We start from the raw sequence: 10,809 nt of genomic DNA, 5'->3' as shown, positions 1-10,809 counted from the left end.
CTGGCCAGCGAGGGTCACCTCTCGTGAACAAATTTTTAAAAACTTTGTTGCATGATATAGAACTGCACAGACAACCTCTCCTCCCCTTCCTCCCCTCCGCCCCTTCCCCCCAGGTCCCCTATGCAGAACCTCTCCTGCAACTCTCAACAGATAACACAGACATGCCTACTCTCTGGATATCCTCTGACCCCAGACCAAAGACAGAGGCAAAGGCCTGGCAAACATCCTCAGCCCCATTAGAAGAGGATAATGGTGAAAAATGTAATGAGGTAAAAACCACATGAGTTCTACTGCAGGTGGCTGATCCTCATGGACATACCATTGCCAAGGGGGTGAAGGTGAAAACTACACTACGACAGCAGAATGTACAAGTTCAACCTCAAGATCAAGAACCACACATATTGCCCAAATGCAAGGTCCATAAAATTACGATGTTTCACACCAAAGACTACTGAGGGGCACTTAGCTACAAGGGCACACTTTTGTGTTCATGCCTGTATTCAGTTATTCTGCACACAAACCTGGGAGACTGCAAGAGTGTTGGTTTTATAAAAATAAAAAATTTATTAGGGTATTTGCAAGTTTTTATAATAATAACAATAACAATGACATAAACATGATACAATAAACATTTCCAGAAACATCCCAATCTTCACACACCCCAACCATCAAACAACAATCCAACCTTCCCCCCCCCCCCCCCCCCCCACTTTTGGAATACTGCATCTGCTGACATTTTAATTTTCCCCGAGAAAGTCGACGAACAGCTGCCACCTCCGGGTGAACCCTACCATTGACCCCCTTAAGGCGAACTTTATTTTCTCGTGACTGAGAAACCCAGCCATGTCACTAACCAAGGTCTCTACACTCGGGGGGTTCGAGTCCCTCCACATTAATAAGGTCCGTCTCCAGGCTACCAGGGAGGCAAAGGCCAAGACGTCAGCCTCTTTCGTCCCCTGAACTCCCGGCTCTTCCAAAGATCGCCAGCTCCAGACTCGGCACCACCCGTGTTTTGATATTGCCTTAGCGAAACCCTGCCAGAACCCTCTAAGCACGCCCACAGACCCGCCTCCATCCCTCCTTCTAGCTCGTCCTCCCACTTGCCCTTAGCTCCTCCACCAGAGTTTCCTCCGCATCCAGAAGTTCCTGGTAAATATCTGATACCTTCCCCTCTCCCACCCAGGTACTGGAGACTACTCTGTCCTGTATCCCCCGTGGCGGCAGCAGCGGGAAGGCCGGAACCTGCCTTCTCAAGAAGTCTCGCACCTGCAAATACCTAAACCCATTCCTTGCTGTTTTCAAATTTATACTCCAAGGCTTTCCAGCTGGGGAAGCTCCCGTCTATAAATAGAACCCCCATCCTTCTAATTCCTGCCCTTTGCCATCTCTGGAATCCACCATCCAGCCTACCCGGTACAAACCGATGATTATTATAAATCGGAGTCCAAACCGATGCTCCCTCCACTCTCTTATATCTCCTCCAAATTCTCAGAGCCGCCACCACCACCGGACTTGTGGAGTATCGGGCCAGCGAGAACAGAAGAGGATCCGATTTTAGCCATCTGGGAAGGCCACTTACAACAAGAAACATGGACATTTGCAAAGCCTAAAGGGAGATATGGACAATGTAAGATTCAGGCAGGCACAAAGCCTGCATGTATAGTCGTGAGCAGAGAATCCAGACAGCATCGAAACCCCCAACCGATTAGCATATTAATGGCCCATCTCCGTAAGACAAGGACTGATACTCAGGTAACCGACACAGTCCCAGACACATCAGCGTCAATCCCTTTACTCAGGAAGCATAAACAACAGGGTCAATGACCGCTTGAGACATGCCCAGCCATCAAGGCACCTGCCCCTTTATTGGCTCAGATCGAAGGCAGTGGTCGAGAACTGTCCAATTAATTGGGTCCAAACCTAAGGGCCGCCCAAAAGAGCGCAAAATCCCCCAAGGATAAAGAGAGACACTGCCATGTGTTCCATCTCTTTTGGACCTGGCGCTCCAGCAACGTCCATCTCCAACTGCAGCACCACGACCAGAAGCAAGTCCAAGTTCAACGCTCGCTACCAGACGGATGAGCCCAGCTGAACCACAGTTACTGTTCCAGACCCAGCAGATCCAGATTCGAACAAAGGCCACTGTTCCTCTGACCTAAGCCGGGTGCCTGAAGTTAAGTACAGGTTGTCATAGTTGTTAGGTGTAGTTTAGCTCGTAGTGTTTATGTTGCATGTGTAAGTTAATCTTGTGTGTAAATAAAGTATCATTGATCTTGAACTAACTAATTGGTTGTTTGGCTCTTTGATCGATACCCGGTTGAACCTTGTGGCGCGATCATTTGATACCTGGCGACTCTGAAAGCATATCATATCAATATCTAGATAAAAGAAGGGCAACCTCATTGACTGCCATATTTATAGCAAGTAAAGATAGCAACACGATATCAGTGCTCCCAAACTTGTGTCTTTACATGACGCCGCCTCCATCCGCTCCCATGAAACCCCACCCCACTGCCCACTTCCTAATCATGGCTATATTAGCCGCCCAGTAGTAATTGCAGAAGTTTGGCAGTGCCAACCCACCCTCCCCCCGACTGCGCTCCAGCAATACTTTCTTCACTTGCGGGGTTTTACCCGCCCACACAAAGCCCGCAATAACCTGCTTGAAAAAGGCCCTTGGGATGAAGATGGGGAGGCACTGAAAGACAAACAGAAATCTGGGGAGGACTGTCATTTTCACGGTCTGTACCCTCCCCGCCAGTGACAGCGGGAGTGTGTCCCATCTCTTAAAGTCCTCTTTCATTTGTTCTACGAGCCGGGATAGGTTTAACTTGTGCAGTGCCTCCCACTCCTGGGCCACCTGGATTCCCAGATACCAAAAGCTCTTTCCTACCATTCTAAGCGGCTGCTCTCCCAGTCTCTCATCCTGCCCTCTTGCCGGGAGCGCGAACATCTCGCTTTTCCCCATGTTCAATTTATACCCTGAAAAATTGCCAAATTCCCCCAGGATTCGCATTACTTCCCCCATCCCCTCCAAAGGGTGTGAAATATACAAGAGCAGGTATTCTGTGTAAAGCGAGACCCGATGCTCCACCCCTCCTCGAACCAGCCCTTTCCAGTTCCTAGAAGCTCTTAACGCCATGGCCAATGGCTCTATGTTCACAGGAAACAGTAACGAGGACCCTTGCCTCGTCCCTCGGTGTAGTTTAAAATAGCCCAACCTCAGCCAATTCGTACGCACACTCGCTACTGGTGCCTGATAGAGCAACCGCACCCAGTAAATGAAGCCCTCGCCAAATCAAAACCTTCCCAGCGCCTCCCACAGGTAATCCCACTCCACCCAATCAAAAGCCTTCTCCGCATCCATCGCTACCACCACGTCCACCTCCCCTCCTTCTGAGGGCATCATAATAACAATTAAAAGCTTTCGAACATTGGCCTTGAGTTGCCTGCCCTTTACAAATCCCATCTGTTCTTCCCCTATTACCCCCGGGACACAGTCCTCTATCCTTGTGGCCAGTATCTTAGTCAGCAGTTTGGCGCCTGCATTCAGTAGAGAAATTGGCCTGTATGACCCGCATTGCTCCGGGTCCTTCTCCCATTTCAGGATCAATGAAATCGAGGCCTGCGACATTGTTGGGACTCCCTTCTCTCTTGCTTCATGAAATGTCCTCACCAGCAGTGGGCTCAATATCTTTGAAAACTTGTTATAGAATTCCACCGGGTAGTCGCCCGGCCCCGGGGCCTTACCCGACTGCATGCCCTCCAGCCCCTCAATTATTTCCTCAGTTTCAATTGGGGCTCCCAGCCCTTCCACCAGATCCTCCTGCACCCTCGGGAACCTCAACTGATCCAAAAATTGCCCCATCCCCTCCACCCCCGCCGGGGGTTCCGACTCATATAATTTACTGTAAAAGTCCTTAAACACCTCATTCACCCTCACTGGGTCCAGGACCGTAATCCCACCTCTACTCTACTCTCCCTATCTCCCTGGCCACCTCCCTTTTTCTGAGCTGGTGCGCTAACATTCTGTTAGCCTTTTGCCCATATTCATAAATCACCCCCCTTACCTTCCTCAGCTGATCCATCACTTTCCCTGTAGTCAACAGTCCAAACTCCGCCTGTAACCTCCGCCACTCCCTCAGTAGCCCCGCATCTGGGGCTTCCGAGTATCTCCTGTCCACCTGGAGTATCTTCTCAACTAACCTATCCCTCCCAGCCCATTCCGCCTTTTCTCTGTGGGCCCGTATCGAGATTAATTCCCCTCTGACCACTGCCTTCAAAGCTTCCCAAACCGTTGCTGCAGAGACCTCCCCCGTATCATTTGTTTCAAGGTAGTTCTGGATGGACTTGTTCTCCCGTCCACAGATCGCTTTGTCCGCTAACAACCCCACATCCAGCCTCCACAGCGGACGTTGTCCTCTCTACAAACAAACCCGTAGATCCACCCAATGTGGGGCATGATCCGACACTGCGATTGCCGACTACTCAGTATCCACCACCCCTGTTATTAGCGCCCTGCCCAGAACAAAAAAGTCAATGTGAGAGTATACCTTTTGGACATGGGAGAAAAAAGAAAACTCCTTTGCCCTTGGCCGTGCAAACCTCCATGGGTCTACCCCCCTATCTGTTCCATAAACCCCTTCAATTCCTTTGCCGCGGCAGGCATCCTCCCAGTTTTGGATTTTGACCGGTCCAATTGCGGATCAATGACTGTATTAAAATCTCCCCCCATAATCAAGTTATGTGACTCTAAGTCTGGGATCTTACCTAACACCCGCCTCATAAATTCCACATCGTCCCAATTCGGAGCATATACGTTCATGAGTACCCTCTCTAGCTTCCCACTCACCATTATGTACCTACCCCCCATGTCTGACACGATTCTCTCTGCCTCAAATGCCACTCATTTATTGATCAAGATCGCTACCCCCCTGGTCTTTGAGTCCAGCCCTGAGTGGAATACTTGGCCAACCTACCCCTTTCTCAATCTCGTCTGGTCTATAGCCTTTAGGTGTGTCTCTTGTAACATTGCCACATCCGCCTTCAGCCCCCTCAAACGCACAAACACACGAGCCCTCTTGACCGGCCCATTCAACCCTCTAACATTCCATGTAACCAGCCTGGTCTGGAGGCTCCCCCCCCCCCCCCCCCACCCCGCTGCCGGCGAGCCATCGCCCTTTTTAGGCCAACTTCCAGCTTGCGCCCCCAGCCTCCTCGAGCCCCCCTTCGGGCATCCGCCGTCCCCGACCTCCCATTTGTCCCCTAGTAACAGTTCCTCTCCTGTCAGCAAAGCAGTTCCCTCCCCTCTCCCTACCCCTTAGTAACAGCACTAGAAACCCAACCCCCCATATCAAGCTCCAGCTTAACACCTGCTCGCCCCCCACTGTGCTTCCGTGAGTCAGCTGACTCAAGCTGCCTTGATAGCTCCCGCCCATGACACCAAGTAGTCTGTCTCCCCATTGGTCTCTCCCCTCTCCCCCCACTTGGACAAACATATTCAAAGCATCACAATCCCCAGTAAACAAACATCAGGAAAAACAGTGAAAAAACAGCCACAAAAGAAGAAAAAAAATAGCCCCAGAAACCGCCCCCCCCTCTAACCAGCTCCCTGTAAGACAAAGTTAACTTCAGCCATCAAAACAGCCCCTTATTGCAGATAACACTACTTATACGACCCAGCACAAAAGAGATTTACAACAAATCGCCACTACAGTACTCTCCAAGGCTTCAGTGTCTTTTAGTTCACCTCCATTCTTTTTTCCTTGATAAAAGTCCAAACATCGTCTGGTGTTTCGAAGTAAAAGTCCCGTTCCTCATGTGTGACCCACAGACGGGCTGGGTACAACATCCCGAACTTCACCCCTTCTTAAAGAGGGCAGTTTTTGCCCGATTAAACCCAGATTAAACCATTCACTGTATATTCCTTACCTGCAAAATGCATTACCTCACATTTTTCTGGATTAAACTCTATCTGCCATCTCTGCGCCCAAGTCTCCAAACAATCTAAATCCTGCTGTATCTTCTGACAGTCCTCATCGCTATCCGCAATTCCACCAACCTTTGTGTCGTCTGCAAACTTACTAATCAGACCAGTTACATTTTCCTCCAAATCATTTATAGATACTACAAAGAGCAAAGGTCCCAGCACTGATCCCTGCGGAACACCACTAGTCACAGCCTTCCAATTAGAAAAGCACCCTTCCATTGTTACTCTCTGCCTTCTATGACCTAGCCAGTTCTGTATCCATCTTGCCAGCTCACCCCTTATCCCATGTGACTTCACCTTTTGTACCAGTCTACCATGAGGGACCTTGTCAAAGGCCTTACTGAAGTCCATATAGACAACATCCACTTCCCTACCTGCATCAATCATCTTTGTGACCTCTTCGAAAAACACTATTAAGTTAGTGAGACACAACCTCCCCTTCACAAAACCATGCTGCCTCTCGCTAATACATCCATTTGCTTCCAAATGGGAGTAGATCCTGTCTCGAAGAACTCGCTCCAGTAATTTCCCTACCACTGACGTAAGGCTCACCGGCCTGTAGTTCCCTGGATTATCCTTGCTACCCTTCTTAAACTAAGGAACAACATTGGCTATTCGCCAGTCCTTCGGGACATCACCTGAAGACAGTGAGGATCCAAAGATTTCTGTCAAGGCCTCAGCAATTTCCTCTCTAGCCTCCTTCAGTATTCTGGGGTAGATCCCATCAGGCCCTGGGGGCTTATCTACCTTAATATTTTTCAAGACACCCAACACCTCATCGTTTTGGATCTCAATGTGACCCAGGCTATCTTCACACCCTTCTCCAGACTCAACATCCACTAATTCCTTCTCTTTGGTGAATACTGATGCAAAGTATTCATTTAGTACCTCACCCATTTCCTCTGGCTCCACACGTAGATTCCCTTGCCTATCCTTCAGTGGTTGCTTTTTATGTACGTGTAGAAAGCCTTCGGATTTTCCTTAACTCTATTTGCCAATGACTTTTCGTGCCCCCTTCTAGCCCTCCTGACTCCTTGCTTAAGTTCCTTCCTACTTTCCTGATATTCCACACAGGCCTCGTCTGTTCCCAGCCTTCTAGCCCTGACAAATGCCTCCTTTTTCATTTTGATGAGGCCTAGGTTCGTGAAATTTGCAGTATTTATCCTTCTTCTGCACAGGAACATGCTGGTCCTGAATTCCTTTCAACTGACGGTTGAAAGCCTCCCACATGTCAGATGTTGATTTACTCTCAAACATCCAGCCCCAATCTAGGTTCTTCAGCTCCTGCCTAATATTGTTAAAATTAGCCTTCCCCCAATTTAGCACATTCACGCTAGGACCACTCTTATCCTTGTCCACCAGCACTTTAAAAGTTACTGAGTTGAGGTCACTGTTCCCGAAATGTTCCCCTACTGAAACTTCTACCACCTGGCCAGGCTCATTCCCCAATACCAGGTCCAGTACAGCCCCTTCCCTAGTTGGACTATCTACATATTGTTTTAAGAAGCCCTCCTGGATGCTCCTTACAAACTCTGCCCCGTCTAAGCCCCTAGCACTAAGTGAATCCCAGTCAATATTGGGGAAGTTGAAGTCTCCCATCACAACAACCCTGTTGTTTTTACTCGTTTCCAAAATCTGTCTCCCTATCTTCTCCTCTATCTCCCGTTGGCTGTTGGGAGGCCTGGAGTAAACTCTCAACATTGTGCATGCACTCTTCTTATCCCTGATCTCTATATAGCCTCGCTGCCCTCTGAGGTGTCCTCCCGCAGTACAGCTGTGATATTCTCCCTAACCAGTAGCGGAACTCCGCCACCTCTTTTACATCCCCCTCTATCCCGCCTGAAGCATCTAAATCCTGGAACGTTTAGCTGCCAATCCTATCCTTCCCTCAACCAGGTCTCTGTAATGGCAACAACATCATAGTTCCAAGTACTAATCCAAGCTCTAAGTTCATCTGCCTTACCCGTAATACTTCTTGCATTAAAACATATGCATTTCAGGCCACCAGACCCGCTGTGTTCCCCCCCCCCCCCCCCCCCCCCCCCCCAGTCATACTAGTTTAAACCCTTCCACGTGACACTAGCAAACCTCGCGGCCAGGATATTTATGCCTCTCCAGTTTAGATGCAACCCGTCCATCTTATACAGGTCACACCTGCCCCGGAAGAGCTCCCAGTGGTCCAGATAATGGAAACCCTCCCTCCTACACCAGCTGTTTAGCCACATTTTTAGCTGCTCTATCTTCCTTGTATAACACCTTGTATAAGGTGTTGGTGAGGCCGCATCTGGAGTATTGTGTTCAGTTTTGGTCTCCTTACCTGAGAAAGGACATATTGGCACTGGAGGAAGTGCAGAGGAGATTCACTAGGTTGATCCCAGAGTTGAGGGGATTAGATTATGACGAGAGGTTGAGTAGACTGGGACTGTACTCATTGGAGTTTAGAAGGATGTGGGGGGATCTTATTGAGACATATAAAATTATGAAGGGAATAGATAGGATAGATGCGGGCAGGTTGTTTCCACTGGTCGGGGAAAGCAGAACTAGGGGGCAGAGCCTCAAAATAAGGGGAGGTAGATTTAGGACGGAGTGTAGGAGGAACTTCTTCACCCAAAGGGTTGTGAATCTCTGGAATTCCTTGCCCAGTGAAGCAGTTGAGGCTCCTTCTTTGTACGTTTTTAAGAAAAAGATAGATGCCTTTCTAAAGAATAAAGGGATTCGGGGATATGGTGTACGGGCCGGAGAGTGGAGCTGAGTCCACAAAAACAGCCATGATCTCATTAAATGGTGGAGCAGGCTCGAGGGGCCAGATGGCCTACTCCTGTTCCTAATTCTTATGTTCTTATGTTCCTATTTCTAGCCTCACTGGCACGTGGCACAGGGAATAATCCCGAGATTACAACCCTAGAGGTCCTGTCTTTTAATTTCTGCCTAGCTCCCTGAACTCCTGCTGCAGGACCTCATGCCCCTTCCTGCCTATGTCGTTAGTACCAATATGTACAACGACCTCTGCCTGTTTGCCCTTCCCCTTCAGGATGCCCGCTACCCACTTTGAGACATCCTGGACCCTGGCACCAGGGAGGCAACATACCATCCTGGAGTCTCTTTCACGTCCACAGAAGAGCCTATATGTGCCCCTGACTATAGAGTCCCCTATGACTATTGCTCTTCTGTGCTTTGACCCTCCCTGCTGAACATCAGAGCCGGCCGTGGTGCCACTGCTCTGGCTGCTGCTGTTTTCCCCTGATAGGCTACCCCTCCTGACACTATTCAAAGGGGTGTACCTGTTCGAGAGGGGGACAACCACAGGGGATTCCTGCACTGATGGCCTGCCCCTTCTGGTGGTCGCCCATTTCTCTGCCTGCACCTTGGGTGTGACCACATTTATATAACTGCTCAATATGATGCTTTCCACCACCTGCATGCTCCTAAGTGCATCCAACTTCTGCTCCAACCCGGATCTGCCACATCTCACAGTCAGAGCACTGCTCCCCTCTAATTGACATTGCGTTAATTAATTAGTAAATTAAATGAAAACATTTTTTTTTTAAAGTTGCTGTTAACTATATGTTTCCTAGCACTAGATTTCTACTATAAATGTGAAAGCTAAATACAGTATTCTCCGATCTCTGGCTTAGATACCCCTCTAAATTATAATTTAGTAATTATGTTTGATTAGTTTAACAATGTTTAATTTTTAAATTTAGTGTAGATTCCCAACCAGCCAATCAGGTCACAGCTTTACTGTGATGTCACTTCAGTCCCCCCCCCCACCCAATTTTAAAAGGTAATAAAAATAAAAATAAAAATCACTTACCTTCCCAGGATGCTCTATAATAATATAAAAGTATGATGGGCACTGCAAAGTAGGAAACATTTAAAGAAATAATATAACATGTTCAACAGAAATATATTCAAATAGATACTTGGTAGTACAGATTGTGAGCATTGCTAATCAAAAAAGAGATATGCTGTCAAAGCTTTTTGCCTTTACTCATTAGGACAGAATCACAAGTTTACCAAATCTCAAAGGGAACAATAACTTACATGCAATAACTGCATGAGAACAAAGTGCTGATTTGATAGGGAAGTGAACTCTGATTGGTAGAGGCGGCTCCATGGAGAATGTACCAGGGAACAGTTAACTGCCATATTTTGTTTTGTTTCAAATTGGAGAAGCCAACTCTAATTGGAGAAGGCATTGCTGTGGAGAATGAACCAATGAATGGCTTATTTTTAGTTGACAAAGGCGCAATGTGTGGTCTTTCAGTTTACAGAAAAAATGACCTTGGGTGTGAATATATATAGCCTCTATCGCATGTAAGTGAGCCACATTGTGAGCCCAACTGGTAATCCTAAATGGGTATTAGTGCAATTCTTAGCACAATCAGGATTGTTTAGTAAATGTTGTCCAATCACAAAATCCTATCTAATGTTGGACACTATGTTCTGGGTTTTGCAAGCATGGGCTGGTTGAGTACAGTCAGTGCGTTGCTTGTTGCAACTAGCTGAAGAGATGTGCTGTTTGGTATAAACCACCAGTCATTTATAACAACATATTCCATTAAAGAACAAATACTCAGTGAGAAAGACCCACCTGTGCTTGCTGAGGAGGTTATTGATATTATTAGATTAAAAGGAGGCTTATAATGTTGCAAAGAATAGTGTAAATTGCGGATTAGGAATGTTTTAGAAACCAGCAAACGGCAACAAAAAAATTAATTGGGGAAAAAATAGATTATTGGAATTAACTAGCCAGGAATATAAAAATCGATTGTAAGAGCTTTTACAGGTATGTATAAGGAAGAGAGTAGTGAAGTAAC

The sequence above is a fragment of the Scyliorhinus torazame genome, chromosome 21 (genome assembly GCF_047496885.1).
Source record: "Scyliorhinus torazame isolate Kashiwa2021f chromosome 21, sScyTor2.1, whole genome shotgun sequence".
In the NCBI taxonomy this organism is placed as follows: Eukaryota; Metazoa; Chordata; class Chondrichthyes; order Carcharhiniformes; family Scyliorhinidae; genus Scyliorhinus; species Scyliorhinus torazame.
Note: the sequence above shows the minus strand (reverse complement) of the source record.